This window comes from Sciurus vulgaris (assembly GCF_902686455.1).
Source record: "Sciurus vulgaris genome assembly, chromosome: 4".
NCBI lineage: Eukaryota > Metazoa > Chordata > Mammalia > Rodentia > Sciuridae > Sciurus > Sciurus vulgaris.
Genome location: NC_136464.1, coordinates 131,245,016 through 131,260,147, shown reverse-complemented (window position 1 = coordinate 131,260,147; position 15,132 = coordinate 131,245,016). Strand labels below are relative to the sequence as shown.

The 15,132-nt window shown below is 32.6% G+C and overlaps 1 pseudogene across 1 annotated transcript; it reads left to right on the top strand.

Annotated features, from left to right (window-relative positions):
- Positions 1 to 1,576: 1,576 nt before the first annotated feature.
- On the top strand, positions 1,577 to 14,213 carry LOC306658983 (tudor domain-containing protein 3-like; annotated as a pseudogene). The gene is made up of 3 exons: positions 1,577 to 1,664; positions 3,079 to 3,192; positions 13,342 to 14,213. The product of its transcript is annotated as a tudor domain-containing protein 3-like (transcript).
- Positions 14,214 to 15,132: the final 919 nt, after the last annotated feature.

Here is a 15,132-nt window from a genome sequence, read left to right as displayed (position 1 = left end):
TTGATACATTTATATTTAAGATGTTTTCTTACTGTAATCATTTTAGTTTTAAATATTGATCATTATCTCTAATAAAAAATCTAAGAAAGTTTTAACTTCCACTTTTTATTAAAGCAATCAGAGCTATAAAATATCATGCTACCATGCGTTTAATTTGCTGTTGTACAGTAGAATGTTTTTCATGAATGGGTTTGTATCTTCCAAACCGAGTTCTTTATGATCATCTTTTCATAATAGTTTTGAAAAGACAGAAAATAGATCAAATCAAATTTTCAAATTTAGTTATACATAGTTTTTAAAATAAGTGAGACAAAATAAGAAATATAGACTTAAAAGACTTTGTATATGGTTGGTAAGAAATGACATGACTAATGTAAACAATAAATTAGTAGTTTTAATTCACTGTTTAATTTTACATTATTGGTTTACTTTCTAAGATTATAGACTCATAATGCTAGAACATGGAATAATTTAACTGATTCTTACACAGGTTTAGGACCTTGCTAAGAATAACATTGCTTTGTAGATGGGTTTAAAACCCAGGTTCAATACATCAGTCATATGTTTAATCCTGGAATCATTTTGACAACTAATCTTTATAATCCCTATTTTGTTTTCTTTTATATTGCTGTACACTTAAGTTTATTTTGATGACTTGCCTTAGAGAGACTTAAAGTTTATACTCCGGTAAAATTTGTATTGCCTGACCTGGACTTGTGAGAAGAAATGATGGCTAGTACTTATATGTGATCTGTGTTATTTAAAGAATAAGCTATTTCATTTTTTATGTAAAACATAATTAAGGGAACTTTTAATTACTTAATTTTGCCAGGTATTTTAGTAGTAAGGTATTTTTTTAAGGATTTTAAAAAATTCTGTTTACTTACATCTCTTTTATGTTTCTCTAATGCTAAAGATCAAGACACTTGGAAGAGGTGATGGTGGTGCCTGAAGTAATTTCAATATGAGTGCTGTTGGTAACTGAAACAGGGAAGTTTGACAGAAAGAAAAGTGAACTAACACAGAGGGGAAACAGGAAAGTGACTATAGAAAACTGATAAGGTTAAAGGATCAATCACAAAATTAACATTTTTTAAAAATAGTCTCAATCCATCTTTGAGGTTTTGGAGAGGTGCTGTATAAATTATATTTCCTCTCTTCTATGGAGAAGTATCAAAATTTTTCCATTTTTTACCATGAAAAATATTCACTGGGTAATTTTCTCTTCTTTATATTATTTTAAAAGGGTTTATTATGTAAGATTTTCAATTTCAGTTTTACATTTGCAATGGGACTTGCTAAGTTAGAGAGTACTCAAGGCACAATATGTTTTCATACAGACTTTTCCTTGATTATTAGTATGAGCAAATAGCAATTGAATGTTGTATTCATATTTTTCCCATAAAAATGAAATGTAATTTTGAGTTAAAAGACAGTAAATAGTTAAAAATGCATACCTCAATTTATTTACAGATTGTCAACATAGCTTTCTATTCATCCCTTACAGACTGATAAGAAGGTACTTGAAGCATATAACAGAAGTGAACTTCAGTAAGGAAACATCCAGGTAAGCTCTATGGATGATGTCGGTAACTTAGAAGCAGCATTGAGTGTACTTCTTAACACTCATAAACAAAAACCTGTTCTGAGTGTACCTCCAAGAGGTATAGCTTATTAGACAATGTGCCAGGTATTATTATTTGCCTTTCAAAATAATATGTTATCAAAAGACTCTGAGTTTTGTCACTGTGAAGGCTATAACCTTGTGTAGCATGGTAAATGGAAGGATTGTGAGTTTGGAACCACAGACATGTTTGTAGGTTACTGTGAGTCTTTCTGCATTTATATAAACTATGTCTAACAGTGCCTTATTTAACAGGGTTAAGTATGACATAAAGTCACTAGTTCTATTGATTATTTCTAGAAATATGCCACTTTTGTAAATGACTAAACCGTCTGGACAATTTTTTTAAATTAATAAGAAAATACATTTTATTTGGCGTTATTCTTGAATTATTGCATGGTGAAAGGTATTATGTGATTTTTCAAGTCCCATATATATTTTTTTTATTTTTGTGGTTACAATGGAATTTTACTCAGTATGAAGAAGAATGAAATTATACCGTTTGCTAATGAATGGAATTGAAGAACATTATTCTAAGTGAAATAAGTCACTCTAAAAAACCAAGGGTTGAATGTTTTCTCTCATATGTGGAAGTAGAGAAGAGTTGGGGGGCAGAAATAATTTTAAAAAGTAGAGGAAAATTTCATGAAAATAGTCAGGAGACCAATAAAGTAGAGGAAGGGAATCAGGAGGAAGGGAGGAGGGAAGGTCATCTTGAAGTACTGGGAATGAAATCTACCAAACTTATGCTGTGTCTATGTATGAATTTACCACAGCGAAGCCCACATTATATGCATGTAGATAAATTATGTATAATTATAATGCACCAATTAAAATAACAATAACAGAAGGGAGATAAGTAGAACAAGCAGTTTGGGGATAGAGGAGGGGAAGCAAAGAGATTGATGGGAAATGAGATTGATGAAATTATGCATATGTATGAATATAACATAACATAACAAATCTCACTATTATATATAATTACAATGCATCAATAAAAACAAATAAAATGCCATTATCAAATAAAATATTAAGATGATTTTTTTCTTAGAAGATAATTTATATAAGCAAATTCAAATTTCTAGATAGCTCATTGAGAGGATTAATTAACCCATTAAGTTCCAAGTTTTTAATTCCATGAACATAATAATTATTTCAAAGTCACTGTAAGTGGTATATTTGTTGCTCAATTTAAGTTTGTATGGGTCTTCCACATCTAAGAAAATGGGTCACATGAACTAAAGGTACTATTTAATATAATTCTTTTTATTATTAAAATATTAGAATATATATAAAAATATAAAAAGAAATAAATATAACATCCTGCTTGAAATGATTGTTGATTATGTTTCAATGTATTTTCTCCTTTCATTTTTCCATATATGATATATAAATATATATAAACATATACACACACACACACACACATATGTATATGTCTGTCTGAGGAAAAGGCAGGAGTCGAGTAAGATCTGAAGATGAAGAAGACTCGGGAAATGGAAGACCATGAGCACCAAGCACATTATATGATTTCCTGGAATCTAAAATGGGTACTTTGTATGTGGAAGGTAAGGCTAAATTAGATTCTTATTTTTTTAAATAAATTTTTTTAAAATTTATTTTTATTGTAAACAAATGGGATACATGTTGTTTGTCTGTTTGTACATGAAGTAGAGGCATACCATTTGTGTAATCATACATTTACATAGGGTAATAGTGATTGATTCATTCTGTTATTTTCTTCTTCCCTCCACCCCTCCCACCCCTCTTTTCCCTCTATACAGTCCCTCCTTCCTCCATTCTTGCCCCCCTCCCACCGCCCAGTATGTGTCATCATCCCCTTATCAGCGAGATCATTCGTCCTTTGTTTTTTGAGATAAATTTCTTTTTAAAGGCCATTTTTATTTGGAATTATACGAAAAGTTTAATAAAGCAGTTGAGGATATGAACCTCTGTTCTGAGTATTTAAAATTTCATTTAGTGCATTTCTTACTTGACAAAAGCACAGAAGAAAATTTTGTTATATTCTGAAAACACACCATGCACCTTATTTTGCCCCCTGATTGTATGATAAGTAATTCCACCAAATAACTTCTCCTGACTTTACTTTTAATAGATGGTAGATTTAACTGTGTAAAAAATGTTCACACAGTAATAAAATGTGCTTTCACAATGTAATGTATTTTTTTAATCTTTTAAAAATTTGTTCTAATTAGTTGTACATGACAGTAGAATGCATATGGGGATAAGGAGGATAGTAGAGTGTAATATATTTCTTAATGTGATCTACTTCAGTGAGTAACATAAATACTGAAAAAGTAAGTATGTTAAATATGTGTCTTTTTTTCCCTAAGAATGGAATATGGTAAATGTTTTCTAAAGAGTAAGTTTTAAAAATATGATTCCAAAAAACTAAGTAATTATACTTTTAAATCCAGTTTTTGCTTTGAGTTACATTTTGAATTCAGTCAAAGAAGTTTGGAGGTAATATGCTTTTTTAAAAAATCAGATTTGAAGTATTCAAGTTTCCTAAAAGTGGAAGTTTTTTTTTTTGCTAGATTATATAGAAAAAGCCACATATTGTTTGAGAAAAAAAATCTTTAAAATAGATAAAAAATATTAAATCTTTAATATTTTAAATATAAAAATCTTTAATATAGAATTATAAGCAGTAACATGGAAGAACAATATTTTTTTAGTTGTAAAGCATGAAATATTAGTTTTCTGTTACTGTGTAATTAATTGCCCCAGTCAGCTTCTTAAAAAATGTAAATTTATTATCTTGAAGTTTCTGTGTGTCAAAATTGTGGTCTAGCCTGAGGCCCAAGTTCCTCCAACAGGCTCACAATTGTTAGCAGAATTCAGTTCTTTGTGGATAGAGTGCTGAATACTGTTTTCTTGCTTAATATTGGCTGTAGACTGCTTTCAGCTCCAACAAGCTGTCCCTCAGGTTCTTGCCACATGGATCACACTTAGGCAATAGTATGGTATTTGCTTCTGAAAGGCCAGCAGGAGAATCTCTGCTGCATCTTCACAACTCTCTTACTTCTTTCCAACTCTGACCTATTGGTATTCTTGTTCCAACCCCTTTTTACATAATCCCACCCACATCTTCTTTGATTTTCTTTCATCTTCCTATCCCCATCCATTTCCTTTTGACTGTTATAGTGTCTCCTAAGTCATAATGAGTTCCGAATTGATAATAGTATCTCCTCTATGATTTGATGTAGTGGTTTTGAAGAATGGCTAGTTTACAAAGACACCAAACCACATTTGATTATTATATTTAAAATAACTTCTGCTATGCTTTTATATACATATCATTTTCTTTTTTAGTTTATACTAAGCAAAGGATAAATAAACATCAATAAACATTCTTGTATCGCTTTAGTTTGTGATTTGGTTTATCTCACAAAGTGGAGAGTAGGTTTCCTGGCATATTTGTAACTTATAATAATATTTAGTCCTTCATTTCAAAAGTTTGGTACCAAATAAGATAATTAGGGTTTTTTTAATGCTTAGGAAAAGCTTTAATCAGGCATAATTGAACACCGCTTGGTTTGCAGTTTCATTGTTTTTAAATATTTGTCAATCAGTAGCAGTTTTTCTGCCCTAAATACTTTTTAATGAGACATCACATGGAAGAGATTCATCACAACTCACAGAAGTGAAAACAGCTCCAAGATAAATTTATTCACATATAGAGGGAAGGTTGTTGTGCTTGTAGATGATTTTTATATTCTCTTGATCCTGGTTTCATGGGTACAATAAAAGTAACAGAATTGGTAGGAAAACTTCGCATATGGTCACCCTTGAAGTGTCTTTGACAGACTTCATTCTGTTGCTCTTTCTCTTGCTTTTCCAAACACTCATATATTTCAACATTATAAATACATAGAAATGTAGTTAATAATTTAAGTGCCTTATTAATTGCTTTGAAATTCATGATTTCTAAGATGCATATTTTAGAAATCTTAATTATTCTGAATGTATTGTAAATGTTGATTTTTTTATAGGCTAGTAATATATTCAGCACTGTTATAAACATCTTCAACTTTAACTAGGGGCTACTCCAAAGGACTTAATTTTTCAGAATAAGTCTTTATGAAGTGTCATGAAAAGAGATTGTGTGGATGGTTCTTCTCTTTTACAGTAATGGAAATCAAACTATGGTGCTTTACCTCTGAGCTACATCTCCAGCTGTTTTATTTGTGTGTGTGTGTGTGTGTGTGTGTGTGTGTGTGTGTGTGTTTGAGACAGGGTCTTGCTAAATTGTGGAGGCTGCCCTTGAACTTAAAGATCCTCTTGCCTCAGCCTCCCAAGTCAATGGGATTATAGGTGTGCACCATTATGCCCAGCTTGTGTAGGGTTTTTTTTAGTTTCTCTGCTCATAGTTTTAGTAACATATTATTAGAGGTACTCTTAAATTCAAAATGGTCCAGCTATATTTTATTTTGAATTTTTGAAATTTTCTTGGTAGATGCCATATCTGATATAATTGAACATTAGTGACCTGAAGTTTATCCCTTGTGTAATGATTGCATATTAAATCTACATTATGGCATATGACATATAATTGATTTTCTTTGATATTTAGATTTGTGTAAGATGGATGTTGCTTTTCTCAGAATACTAGAATGCATGAGTCTTTTTCAGTTTTGCCATTCTTCTGTCCCCCTCCCCAATTAATTTCCTCCTCCATTCCTTTAAACATTTACTAACCATAAAATAATAATTGCCATTTATTGAGCATCTACTGTGTTTCAGGAACTGAGGTAGGTGCTTTGTACACTCTTAATTCATTTAATCATGTATAAATGTAAAATATACATTGTTATTTTATTTTATATATAAGCAAACAGACTTGAAAAGAGAAAATATATTACCTATAAAAAGTAAAGAACTGGGATTTGAACGCTTGTCTGCCTTTTTCCCAACTCATAAGTTTTCCTTCTTGATACATGTCTAAGCACCTATTTATTTTGGTAGGAAAGAGAAAGAGTTCGGTTTTAAGACAAGCTCAGTTTCAAAGATCAGGAGTGTTGTCAAGCAGACAGTTGAATTTAGAGATCAAGTGAAGTGGAAGAGTCAACAAAGGAGATGAGAAAACAGCTAATGAGAAGGAGGAGTATGAAGAAAATGCTGAAAGTATTTACTGGGTTCCTAGGCATCACCAGTGTGCTGGTGCATGCCTCACAGCTGGCTCTTAGACAAGACATAGAAGTGAAAAGCAAGAGATGCCTGACTCAGCTTGTGCTCATTTCTGTGGAGTAAATACTCCCACCATGGCTGATTTCAGGTTATCTGCAGTTTAACAGCCAGTTCACACCTTTTCTTATAAGATGTTCAAGCTGGGTCTAGCACACCACTCATTGTAGACTTAGAAAAATAGTGAAGTAGTGTGGTTAGAGGACAAGCTGGAGAATACCTGTAGATGAAATGCAATATAAATGTGGAGATGGCTGTTTTGAAAAGAATAGTTAAGAATGACATTTAATGTAGCATGATACTTTTATTGTATGGGTTATTGCTCTTCTTGCCTCCTCCACAATATTTTTTAAAGATTTTTATTTTTATATTACCTGGAAAACATCATTATCTAATAACCACTCATGTCTACATGTACTTGTTAGAAACAGGAAATAGTTGCTACTCTTTATACTTTCTAATTTCAGAATCATACAGAATATTTTTATAGAGGAAACAAATATGAATTTTGAACTAGTAGACATTTTTAGCATCCTGTGATCATGATAGATTTATACCCAATAGCAAAATATATTTTACCCCAAAAGTCCTAATTTGTGAAATTGAAAAGAATTAGTTGAGAATTTAAAAAAAAAGGAAAAAATGGTTTAAATATAGACAAAAGACTGTTAGTGTTCTCTTTCTGCTGTAGTGTAAATTCATATACTAATCGGTTTATGCCATCTTTTTGTAACAAATATCTAATGATTTGTTTTTGTTTAATTGTTAGAGCATTTCAGTTATTCTCCTTGGAGCAGTTTACATGTCAGTAGACAACCTGTTGTACTGGGGTACCATGATCTTTTAAGAAATAGTATTCTAGCCCATAAATGAACATTCCTGTGGTATTTTAAGAATTCCCTTGATTTGAATTTTTATGTCCCTTAAAACATGAGCTAAATTTTCACTAGCATGTTTTGGTATTTAAATTGTAAGAGATTTTTTTTGACTAGCAGTAGTTGAATGTGACATTCACAGGAACATGTATGATAGAATAATACTGAATTTAAAGTCATTGTACTCATGATCCTGGAAAATATTAATCAACTTGGAGGAAGAGATGATGAAAGTTAAATTACTATTTTGCAGTTGACTGATGCTTCCTATATGACAGTTTGAGTTGTTATACACTTTATTCCTTCAGTTTTTACAAATGTGATAAAAAGTGATGATACTTTATGTTTCCTTATGGTTTTCCAGTATATTTTCTTCAATGAATACAAATATTTGAATTAAAGCAAAATAACAAAGTTTATTTCTAAATGATTTTGGCCCATGAGTCTAGTGCTTCATGTATACGTGCCCCATTTATCAACAAGGTGGCTTACCTAGGTCCACCACTGTACCATTGAGCAGATGGCATTAATGAGAGGAGGCATTAATCATAGTAGCATGGGGATAATAGTAAATTAGCAGTGTTACACATGATTTCACAATTCTAGAGTTATTTTACATATGCTAGAAAGTTGAAAATAATACAATTTCAGAAGAGTTTTCTAAGAAATGAATGTGACTGATGTGCTTATCGGGTTGGTTGGAAGGAAGAAAATAAAGTTTTTAGGATTATAAGGAATATAATGAATGGGCACAGGAAAGCCTTGTCCTCCTCTCCTGCTTTAAGTCTCATCTAAAGGAGAAAAAATATTATCATGTTCATAGAGGGGTTACAGAGATAGTACTCTTCTCTTGAAGTTGTTAGGAAAGCACAGACGACTAAGGAGTATAAGAGATTTTGCTTCCACAGTGGTATATGGCAGTAGTCACAAGACCTTTATTTTTCAAAATTATTTTTTCTTCATAAAAGCAAAGTTTATTTGCTCTGAAAAGTACCAGAGAGTGGTCATTTATTCCTTCTAAAGTGTCATTTATGGATTTACCATGTGCCAGGTACTGTGTTGGAAGAGAGATATTGGTCAACAAAACAGATAAGGGATTCTTAAAGTCTAGCAAAGCAGAGGCTAGAGCAGTGCGCTGTTCTGCTGGTACCAGAGCATATAGGAAGAGCTGCTGACTCAGTCTCCCTGGGGTTGGGGAAGATGGTTCTTTCAGAAAAAGTGAAATCTGAGCTAAGACTTGAGAAGCCAGAAGGAAGAGGCCTGAGACATGTCTGGGCACTGAGCAGGTTTGGACATGTGTGTGAGCCTGATAAGTTGAAAGTGCTTGGAACAAGACATTATTTTTATCAGAAAACAAAGCTCTGTTTTAGGGTGACTCTAGTAACTGATGGAGAAAGGTAAAACTGACTCTCTGCAAAGAACATGACAGAACAGTTTTAGAGATTAAAAAAATTAAGATTCATCTAATTGTAATAGTATGTTTAAGGTATGAAATTTGTGATATAACCATATTTCTACAACAAGTTTACAGAAAAGGAAAGGGAGATGAGTCAGCTAAGTTACCCAAACCAAGTGTAGTTTTATTTAATGAAGATTGTCCAACTACTGCTTTTTTTAAAAAACCCCTGGCAAAAATAAATGTTTTATGGTAATCCTAACCTGAGTTCCAGAAGAAAATAGCAAAAATAACTCAGAGTTATTAATGATTAAAGTTAGTAGTAAACTGGTAGTTTTGCTTGAGGAGAGGTATGTGTGAGGGAGGTTAATAAAGAGGCTTGGAACCTGAATGTATGGTTAATCCATGCCCTACCTTGTGCTAGTTGTGTGACCTTGGCCAAGGCTCCTCAGCTTCCTTGTCTGTAAAATGGGGATGTTGTTGTGCCCTGAAGTAAGCTTTTTCTTTTCTTTTCTTTTTTTTTCTTTTCTTTTCTTTTCTTTTTTAACTATATGAGGAATTTTCTTGAACTAGACATTTTTTTTTCTTGTATTATAGGGACCAGCTTGGATTTGCATGCATTTTGAGCATGCTGGACAGGGGCTTCTTTGCAGTTGTGTTGTTGCTGCATGTTGCACTTTCTTTGAGTTCTCATGATTTGTTTATTTATAGTTGCAATTATCTGCTTTATAATCCCCACTTTTTATATTGACTTTTCTCTCTTTTATAGGGGTTTTGGATACTAAAAGCTAATTTTATGAACATTAAGTATAAGAAGTATGTTTATTTTGAACTTAATCTTTGGTTTAATGTGTGTCATAGCTATGAAAGAATTTGAGAACAGGAAAACAACAGTATATCTTTGAATAATTAATGAAAGAAAAATGCCATATGAGATTAAAACTAATATTAGTTTATGTGTGATCATTGGTTCTTCGATTTGGTGTTTTTATTAGCATAAGTGGATATCAATTTGGGGATATTAGAATGCAAAGTATTTTCCCTTAGAAATTAATAATTAATGCTGATTATGTTTTCGCTTAGAATTCATGAATCAGGTTACTAACCCAGGACCTTTGTATGTGTTGTTCCCTCCTCTTAGACCACTCTTCCCTATTTTTATAGCATTTCTCATTATTTAGAGCTCAACTGAAACATCACTACTTCAGAGAAATTGTTTTCCTACATTGGCATAACCCATCAGCTTTATCTTAGTTCGTTTAATTCCTTCACGAATTTTATCACAATTTTATTTATTTGTTCTGTTAACTTATTTGCTGTCTGCCTCTTCCCATTATGACTGAAGTACCACAGGGTAGAAGGGTATGGCTCTCACCTCCTGCTTCATAAATACTGACTACAAGAGTGCTGACCCCTTTGTGGTCAGTGTTCAGTAACTATCAGGAGTAACAGAGAAAGAAAGAAGTAAGTAACATCTTCCTTATTCTGCAGGGTCACACAGCTGCTCAGAGGTAGCATTGGGATTTAATTCTAGTGGTCATTTTACTTCCAAAGGCCCTGTATCAATCCTTCAGAAAGTAATTTTACATATTTTCAAATTGAGTCTTCACCATGATCCTGTGGTAGGTATCATTATCCACACTTTACAGATGAAGAAACTGGAGTTTTTGTGACTTTGTCAAAGACTTATTACAAGGAATTAGGGGAGTAGTTTATTTGGTTTTAAGCTCAGTGTTCTTTACAGCATGTCACAGATAGTTTTTCTTTTTTTGTAAACTTACTTTTCTTGTGTAGTGCCACACTTTCCCTGCAATCATTTGAACTCTTTTTAAATCTACCCCAATGTGTTTTGATGCATTTCCCTTCTACAGAAGGCCAAACAGAAGTAGCATGTTCATTAGTAAAATTACTTATGATTTTGTGTCTCATTTATATCATAAATTCAATAATTGAAAATCATATTTAAGAGTTAAATGGAATGCTTTTTCACTTTACTCTCAGGCAGTTTTCTAAGCTTATTTATTTGTTTCAAATAATGCAGGAATTTCTAGTGTAATTTTCTAGGACTGTACTTTTGATGCAAAAAAGCCAATGTATAAGAGTGATTGAATACATAAATGTAGGTGTTAGATGTTAGTAAGAACAATAATAGAGAAGTCCAGAAATTTTTCAAGTAGACTAGATATGGAACCAAAGGAAGAAGTTTGATATTTTCCTATTAATATAGTTTTCAAGTATTGTTCCACATACTCAGAGTACCCCTTAATCCTAAATGGTAGACTAGAAAGTCTCTAATTTTTTTCTTTTAGAAGAACTGAAAGCAAATTCTCCCCCACCGGTGAAACCTAGTTGAATCTTTTTCTGTGTACATTGTTATCTACCTTCCATCTGTACTCCAAGATATTTAATTACTGTCATGATGACCTGTTTTTTTGTGCCTTCTGACCATCAAAGATATCTGTGACTTTTGATTTTCTAATAATATCTGGGGAAAAATGCTAATATGTACTTTCTGTTGAAGTGCTCATTCCTGTCCTGCTTATGGTCACCACTGATTTTACTTCCCTGAATCCTTATTTTTGGACAAAATAAACAATGTCAGCACAATTGAAGGTGACCATTTTTCTTATCTAAAGAAAAATTTTTAATGGAGTACAGGTGTTAAAATAAGACACTGTGTTCTGTTCAGAAGGTAGATATTCTCGGGTAAAATCTGACTTTACATCTCTCTTGGCTAGTGTTTGAAATCTTGTCTATTTGCAAAATCTGTATTCTTTGTCGCAATTAGTGGGTGATTTGATTATAGAATTTTATGTAGAAAGTTATTTTCCTTTACTTTTAAAGGTTTTTAGAAATCTGTGAGATTGTCTTCCAGCTTTGAGTGGTTTGTTGAGATGTTTTAGTGGGGTGTTTTGTTTTCTTGCCATTTTGAACCTTCATTTTTACTCTGTGACTTGTTTTGTCACTCAGAACCTTTAAAGGTCTTTTTTTATTCCTTTTGCTCTAAACAGTTTACCTTGTATCTTTTTGCTTCCAATGGGTGTTTGGAAATATATAGTGATAGCTTTGGTAGTCATCATAGTGACTGGAGATACGGGCAGAAGGTACTTTTGGCATAGTGTCTAGAGGTCAATTTTCTTGCAGTGCAGGCAACAGGCTCAGCCAAATTGTCAGTGGTGCACATCTTTGGAATTGTTTTGACTATGGAGAAATGTCAGAAAAGTTATAACCTGGGGCAGGGGGTGTTACATCTATGATCCAAGTGACTTCTTCTGAGGCAGAAGAATTGGAATCGAGGCCAGCCTCAGCAATTCAGCAAGACCCTCAGCAACTCAGCAAGACCATGTCTCAAAATAAAAAGGACTGGGATATAACTCTGTGGCAAAGCACTTCTGGTTTAAATCCCCACTACCAAAAAAAAAAAAAAAAAAAAAAAAGAAAAATGATCCACATGTTGATTATGATGTATGACAAAAAAGCATTGTTTATCAAAGACTAATCATTGTATTTAATAATAAAGTTACAGACACACTGTGTGAACCAAGAGGAAGAAAGTATAAGAAATTAAATTGAAACAGAATTAAAATTACTACATGAAATACAGCCATTAAAATATTATCTTTTAGTATATATTTACCATGTTGCTGCTTTTGGTTTAAAGTTGAACATTATCTGTTATTATTTTTGATACTTTTCCCTGTATTTCCAAGTAGTAACTTCTCTTAATTACCTTGATAAATCAAACAATTCTTTTCTATAGTAGCATATCTATTTGAAATACAAACATCAATTCATATCCAGAAAGATTTAAGAAGGAACATTTTTGCAAATACTAAACTATGATTGATAATGATAGCTGTACATTTCTAAATTAGAGCAAGATTTAGAAAGGAGGTGAACAGGTGTTATATATGTGCAGTTTCTGAGTTAGCAACTGGCAGTTCTATTTTATTAATGTTTTGGAACATGAATTACCAGAATAGCATATATAGATAGCTACATTATAAAAATGCAAACATTCAGCAACAAATACAGATGACTTTGGATTATCCATCATTTTTTTTCTTGGTTCATATCATTACTTCTCTAATAACCAGGACAATCATATGTTAGAAATAGAAAACTCCATGGAAGTGAAGAGGAATTGAAATAATGAAGAGGGAAGATGAGGAGAATGTTGAAATAGGAGTTCAATAATTCTGCATTAATATGATAATCTTTGGTGTTTTACCTTTCAGAACCTAAGTCACAGCTGTAGCAACTTCATCAGTGACAACACAGAATGTCAAATAAAACAAAATGGAGTAAAAGATAATAATCAACCAAAACATATTCCTCAAAGTGACAGCAGGCATCCATGAAATGAAAAACCTTCTCGTTTTTGAAGAGATACCCAAAATTCAAAGTTTGGTTAAAAGGCAGCGTATTACCTAGAAATAGAGGTTCTGGATTTTCAAGGCCTCTACAGGAATCACTTGGGTTGAAGAGAGAATTAAATGTGATCCACCATATTCTAGATATGACAGATCTAAAAATGTTTCATATCCAAGCTCTCAGCACAGTGATGGTACTTTTAGAAAGAGAACCCTATGCAAAGGAGATCGGGAAAAGTTCCATCTTATGCAGAAGCAAAAGAAAATCCATAGATTGTAATAACCCAAAACATGGAAGACTAGAAAACCAAACAGGTAATCCTGATCATTTTTGTGACAGGAAATCATAAACAATAAATAATAAAGTTTTCAGTGGTGTAAAAATTGAAAAACATTCACTAGAGTTCTGTCCAAGGTAATAGTTTCATTGGTTGGTGTTCCAAATGGAGAGACAGAAATGCCCCGGAAAGGAAGACGAGTAGAACTGATTAAGCCAGCAGGACCTGTCACAGCTACACACTATGATGAGAAAATAGTTTACAACAGTGGGCCCAAAAGAAGATCAGGCCCAATTAAAACAAAAAAGTTCTAGAATCATCTATCCCTGTGGAGCATGCAAAAATGTGGAAACCTGGAGATGAATGTTTTGCACTTTATTGGGAAGACAACAAGGTACGGATGCTGTAAACATGTTAAGTACTAATATTACCAAATGTAAGATTCTCGTGGTACTGTGTAGAAAGCCATTATGTGAGACTATGCATTTGGTTCTATAGTTGTACCTGTTTAAAGTTTTAAAACAGATTCCTAGATATTTAGTTTATAAATGAGAGGAAAAAGAAAATATTTAAAACTCTTTTGTGAATGCTTAGGCATCCTTCCCATAAGACTTGGTTAAGTTAGGTTTAATTTCAGCTTTCCTATCAGAGAATTATTGTAAAACTGATTAGACACCGTCTAACTTTATTTCACTGGTCATTTGCTGAATTATAAATGTTTTTCTTTCTAGTAAAATTTTATTACCTCATAAGAAAGAATATTGTGTGCACAAAATAAAGTTCTGTGGATCTTTATTTAAAGAGAACATATATGTATTTATTAAGGTTGCTTTTTAAAAACAAGAACATATAAGTTACTTATTTACTTTATAATAAATAATAATTGTTAGACCAAGATTTTGGACTTTTTCAAATCTACATTATATGATGACTGAAAAGGAAAGAAGTTGTGGGAAAAGGGAAAGGAAAAGACAAGATCAGGACAAGCAGGAGTACAGCGAGCTTGGCCAGAGGGAGAAGCCCAACGCATGAGAACAGGAAAGGCGAGGGCAGAAGGGTCCTCAGAAGGCTTTGGACATTTTCCCTTTTGTCCAACATGCTCTTCCATCAACTGCTCTTCTCATTGTTGAGGACTTAACTAGAGCATCAGCTCCTAGAAGTAGTACCTTTGACCTTTTGCCTCTTCCCTTGCACATGATTCTCCCTCTCATTCAGTGCTTTGTTCACTTTCTAATACTTATCACAATTTGTAATATTTTGGGTTTTGATTCCTCCATTGGTTTATCTCTCCCCTGCCATGATATTAAGTTTTTTGAAGGCAGGATTATGTCAGGTTTTCTTCTGTAGCCCTACTTCTCCCATAGCATAGGGGTTTCTT